The sequence below is a fragment of the Salvelinus namaycush genome, unplaced genomic scaffold (genome assembly GCF_016432855.1).
Source record: "Salvelinus namaycush isolate Seneca unplaced genomic scaffold, SaNama_1.0 Scaffold879, whole genome shotgun sequence".
NCBI classification, from domain to species: Eukaryota; Metazoa; Chordata; class Actinopteri; order Salmoniformes; family Salmonidae; genus Salvelinus; species Salvelinus namaycush.
The window spans coordinates 98610-104980 of NW_024061618.1; the positions used below are offsets into that span (position 1 = coordinate 98610).

Below are 6371 nucleotides of genomic sequence, written 5' to 3' on the forward strand. Positions count from 1 at the left end.
CATAATATAAAACTGGTAAAGCCCTAGATCTTTTGACCACCTCTTTGTTTATTAAAATCACCCACTCCCCGGGAATACATCCTAATATTTTCTTGTACATATTCTCCACAGTAGTTTTACTTATTTCTTCATCTACTTCAACCACATTGTCATATATAGCCTGAAATGGAAGAAACCCAGGAATTACCTCATATGCTATGTCACCTATCTGCCTCATCCCAGCCCTCATAAAATATTTACAAAACAACATCATATTATTGCACTTTATCTTTGGATTTAAAAATATCGGCTGATTTAAAATATTTTCTAAACTGGTACATTCATAATAAATATTTGGTAAAAACCGCCCCCAAGCCTCAAACACTTCTCTGTAAAACAAAGGTATATTACTTAACATTTCCTTCTTCATACTCATCAATAAACCATTGTCCCCCATCCTCCCAACCTCCTTCAAATACTCTTTAAAAAACCTTTTCCACCCATAATCCAATTCACCAAATAAATATTTCCGTACCATTTTTACTCTAATTGCTGTTTTCCTTACACTTAAATCTACCAACTTCAAACCCCCCTCCTCATAACCTGCAATCAAAGTTTTAAAAGCTATTTTCACCCCCTTCCCTTCCCATAAAAAATCAACTACAATTTTATTCATTTCAGATAAAACCCATTCTGGCATATCCAAAACATTCATTACATAAATAAATATTGACATCAACAATGAATTTATGACAATTACTTTCCCTTTTAATTTCAAAGACCTCCCCCTCCACATATTTACCACCTTTCTAACTTTATTTATTACACCACTCCATGTCAAATCCCTAGCTTCCATTTCTTTCACCCCTAAAAACACTCCTAATACCTTAAAATAATCTTTAACCACTTTAAAAGGAAAATTCCCCTCATTAATCTTCCCAATATACATTACTACTGACTTCTCCATGTTAACCTTTGCACCCGATGCTTGTCCATATACTTTAAAACACTCCATCACCCTTTTTACACTACCCTCATCTCTAACTGTTATAGTGGTATCATCTGCGTATTGATGTATCAAACTAAAACCTCCTTGCGGAGTCTCTACACAATTTATAAGATTATCTCTTTTAAGAAATGCTGCTAAAGGTTCTACCGATAAAACGAATAATAAAGCTGATAAAGGACACCCCTGTCTCACAGATCTCTCAAGAATAAAAGAATAGGTTAAAACCCCATTACATTTCACCCTACTTTTTGCCTTATTATATAATAATTTTATCCATCCTATTATTCTATTACCAAAACCATATTTATCCATTACCCTAAACATAAAATCATGTTCCACCCTATCAAAAGCTTTATTTAAATCTATGCTTAAAACAATTCCCCCCATCTTATCATGATTCATTTTATTTATCACATCTCTAATTGTATTAATTGTATCCGCAATATCTCTACCAGGCACACTATAATTCTGTGTAGGTGCTATAATATCATTTAAAACTTGCTTCATTCTATTTGCCAGTATCTTTGCTAAAATCTTATAATCCGAATTTAATAAACTAATTGGCCTATAATTCTCCAATTTTAATTTACTCCCCTTATTTTTATATAAAATCGTTATCAGCCCTGTCACCATAGATTCAGAAATACTATCATTATCCTCCATATATTGATAAACTTCCAATAAAATAGGTGCTAAAAAACTGGCATATATTTTATAAAACTCTGCAATTATTCCATCTACTCCAGGACTCTTATTTACTTGTAAACCCTTAATCGCATCTTTAACTTCAGTCAATGTTATTTTCCCATCACACATTTGTTTATCCTCTACATTAATTTGCACATTCACACTATCCAATATCTCCTTTACACACCCCTCATCCACCTCCCCTTTCTTAAATAAATCCTTATAAAAATTCTGCACTGTTTCTAAAACCTCTACATAATCATTGACAACTTCACCCTTTATATTTTCGATCTCTCTAATATATGTTCTCCTCTGTTTATTCTTCTCTAAACCAAGAAAAAATGAAGTACATTTCTCCCCCTCCAAAACATACTTTGCCTTACTTCTTATAATTGCACCCTTACACTTATCTATTTCATATTTAGTCAATTGTGCTTTTAATTCCAAAAACTTTCCTATATTATAATTAGGTTCACTGTCACACTTCCTCATTTCTTTATCCAATTTAGCTCTCAACTCATTTCCTTCTCTTTTCATCCTACCTCTCTTTTTCCTTGCATATCCTATACTAAAAACTTTTATTTTTTCCTTAACCTTATCCCACCATGAACACTTATCATTCTCTTTCTGCTTATCCTCCATTTCACATGCTATCAAAGATTTAAGTTGTTTCCCATATTCCTCATCTCCCAAATACCCTGCATTCATACACCATATTCCACCCCCTGTTCTTTCCTTATCTAATCCCACTGAAAATGTTAAACCTGCATGATCACTAAAAGTTGTAAAAACATACTTAATATCTTTCATAAAATTCCTTAAACCTTCTTTTACTAAAACCAGATCTATCCTCGTTTGTTTCAAATCCCCTAAAACCACCTGCCTTCTAGAAAATTCTCTTTTTTCTGGATTTTCCTCTCTCCATATATCAATTATTCCTTTTTCTAACATCATCTTCTTTAAAACCCCCCTAGATACATCACTTCTAAAAATAGCTCCTCTTGTCATATCCAGTCTATCCATTTTAACATTAAAATCCCCAAGTACAATACAGTTTCCCTCACACCATTTCCCTATTTCTAAAAATAAATCTTTGCGCTCTATTTCAGTATTAGGCGCATAAATATTTATAATTCTAAAAACCATACTCATATATTCAAAATCTACAATTAAAATCCTCCCATTATTATCATTATATATCTGTTTCACATTATCCACCACATCCTTCCTCAATAAAATAGCAACCCCACTTGAATTCCCTCTGCCATTGTTTACATAAATAAAATCCCTCCATATTTTTTTTACTTCTAAAACACATACATTATCCCAGTGCGTCTCTTGAATACATAAAATATCTGAATTCTTCATTTTTACTATTCTATTAAATTTTCCCATTGTCCTCAAACCATTTGCATTTATTGACATTATATTAACCATTCTAATAAATAAAAAAATAATAAAATATAATTTCATTATTCTCTACCTGTTATCCAGTTTCTTTCCTCTTCCACCCTTTCTCTCCCCCTCTTCCCCCCGCTTTCCTCTTCCTGTATCCTTCCCTCGTTCTTTCAATCTTTTCTCCATCATCCGTATCCGATATCTCTTCCAAGTCCATGTTTTCCAGCCAACTCCCCTCATTGACATCCACATCCGTTGTGCTCCCCGTGCTCATCGCCGTCTCTGGTATTGTCATCAACTCCATAACCCCCTCCATTTCTTCACCCCCCGAGCTACTTGTTAGTGCTGTGCTTTCCCCCAAAACCTGTGAGTCCCCCGTGCTTCCCCCCCGTCCACTCCCCCCCTCCTCCTGAAAACTCCCTCTTCTTATTTCTGTGTCCATACTGCTCCCAATTTCATTTATCTTCTGGTCCTTCTTCTTTCTTCCTTCCTCCGTCTCTCCACCTTCCACCACGTCCTCTCCTCCACCTTCTTCTCCTTCTTGCGACAATCCCACTGCTTCCTCATATATTGTTTGACTCCCCTCTTCAGCCCTAACCTCTCCACAGTTGCACTCCGCCAATCTTTTTCTGCATCCACCACAAAAATTCCTTTCCTTCTCTCCATCACATTCTCTCGCATAGTGTCCTTGATTGCCACACTTAAAACACCTAAATTCCGGGCAGTCTTTAACTGTGTGCCCGGGTTGAATACACAATCTACAAACTCTGACCTGTCTGTCATGAATTACCCTGAAGTATTCTGCTCCCTCCAGCGTCTCAATTCTTGTAGAATAAGGTAATGATGTCACTTTTTCTGTGAACTTGACCTTGCAGAAACGTGTCCCGTCAACCACCTCCGTTCCTGGCCAAACTCTCCTCCTTATCTCCGAGACAGCCGCCACTCCCCAGCTACTCAGCTTGCCCAGTATCACACCATCTTCTACATATACTGGGAGATTCATGAACGACACCACCACTTCCTTCACATTAATATCTCTCGCCAGAATCTTTGTATCCTTTATTCTTAATCCATCCATTAGACGTTCTTTTCCTTTTTCATTTCTCATCGTAATTTCGTACTTCTTCTCCCCTTTCATTCGGCATCCCACCACCTCTCCACACACCTCCTTAATTGCTCTTAGTAGTTCCATTGTCGTCACCTTGTCTTCTCCTTCCAACTCAATTGCCACCGTGTATTCCTTGCCATATTTCATTTCTTCTTTATCTTCATTTTTCTTCCGTTGCGCTTTTTCGTTGTCTTTGTCCATTCCGTTTGTCTTTTCCATGTTGTCCGTCATAGTAAAAAAATGAATCCAAAAAACTCTCCCCCAAGCAGAAAAACTGCAAGGGGGAAGACTAACCAAACTTAAAACTATTCAACTGAAGAAAATAATAAATTATATTGCAAAAACCAATTAATTAACAAAAATAGCTCTCGAGCAAACACTCTCCAGCAAACACTCACTCACAGCTCAGACACTCGCACCTGTCGTCACTTCTCCAATCAGGAAATGCGTATTCAGGCTGGTATGGCCGTAAGCGAAGGATCACCTCTTGGTACACCATATAAAGTCAAACTAAGTTTGATAAACAGACATTGCATTTTCACCAATTAGATAAGCAGCTTGAACTTTGGGTCACAAAGTGGAAGAAATTACACATACTGTAGCATCAAATGCTTACGACAAGGCAGTGTTGCTGATGAAATAATGCAAGAGCACACCCTAGTGGACAAAATGCTTACAGCACCTGGTATTCCCAGGTGTTCTCCCATCCAAGTACTAACCAGACCCAACCCTGATTTGCTTCCAAGATCAGACGAGATCGGGCGTATTCAGGCTGGTATGGCCGTAAGCGAAGGAGCAACTCTTGGTACACCATATAAATTCAAAGTGAGTTTGATAAACAGACATTGCATTTTCATGATTTAGAGCTTGTTTATGAAAAAGTGTTTTTTCAGTTTTTCAACATGATTTAGAGCTTGTTTTTGGAAAAGTGTTTATTTCTGTAATTCAAGGTTGCAGCTTGCTGAAAACTGTCCACAGTGTTCCTATCATCGAGTTTTAACAGTACTGCAAAAATTTCACTTACAGAGTGCATCAAACATGATTTAGAGCTTGTTTATGGAAAAGTGATTATTTCTGTATTTCAACATGATTTGGAGCTTGTTTTTGGAAAAGTGTTTATTTCTGTTTTTCAACATGATTTAGAGCTTGTTTATGAAAAAGTGTTTTTTCAGTTTTTCAACATGATTTAGAGCTTGTTTTTGGAAAAGTGTTTATTTCTGTAATTCAAGGTTGCAGCTTGCTGAAAAATGTCCACAGTGTTCCTATCATCGAGTTTTAACAGTACTGCAAAAATTTCACTTACAGAGTGCATCAAACATGATTTAGAGCTTGTTTATGGAAAAGTGATTATTTCTGTTTTTCAACATGATTTGGAGCTTGTTTATGAAAAAGTGTTTTTTCAGTTTTTCAACATGATTTAGAGCTTGTTTATGGAAAAGTGATTATTTCTGTTTTTCAACATGATTTGGAGCTTGTTTTTGGAAAAGTGTTTATTTCTGTTTTTCAACATGATTTAGAGCTTGTTTATGAAAAAGTGTTTTTTCAGTTTTTCAACATGATTTAGAGCTTGTTTTTGGAAAAGTGTTTATTTCTGTAATTCAAGGTTGCAGCTTGCTGAAAACTGTCCACAGTGTTCCTATCATCGAGTTTTAACAGTACTGCAAAAATTTCACTAACAGAGTGCATCAAACATGATTTAGAGCTTGTTTATGGAAAAGTGATTATTTCTGTTTTTCAACATGATTTAGAGCTTGTTTATGAAAAAGTTTTTTTTCAGTTTTTCAACATGATTTAGAGCTTGTTTTTGGAAAAGTGTTTATTTCTGTAATTCAAGGTTGCAGCTTGCTGAAAACTGTCCACAGTGTTCCTATCATCGAGTTTTAACAGTACTGCAAAAATTTCACTTACAGAGTGCATCAAACATGATTTAGAGCTTGTTTATGGAAAAGTGATTATTTCTGTATTTCAACATGATTTGGAGCTTGTTTTTGGAAAAGTGTTTATTTCTGTTTTTCAACATGATTTAGAGCTTGTTTATGAAAAAGTGTTTTTTCAGTTTTTCAACATGATATAGAGCTTGTTTTTGGAAAAGTGTTTATTTCTGTAATTCAAGGTTGCAGCTTGCTGAAAACTGTCCACAGTGTTTCTATCATCGAGTTTTAACAGTACTGCAAAAAATTCACTTACAGA

General features: G+C 35.5%; 1 pseudogene; it reads right to left on the reverse strand.

The window, feature by feature from the left end:
• Positions 1 to 4851: 4851 nt before the first annotated feature.
• LOC120043204 lies at positions 4852 to 4970 on the reverse strand (annotated as a pseudogene).
• Positions 4971 to 6371: the final 1401 nt, after the last annotated feature.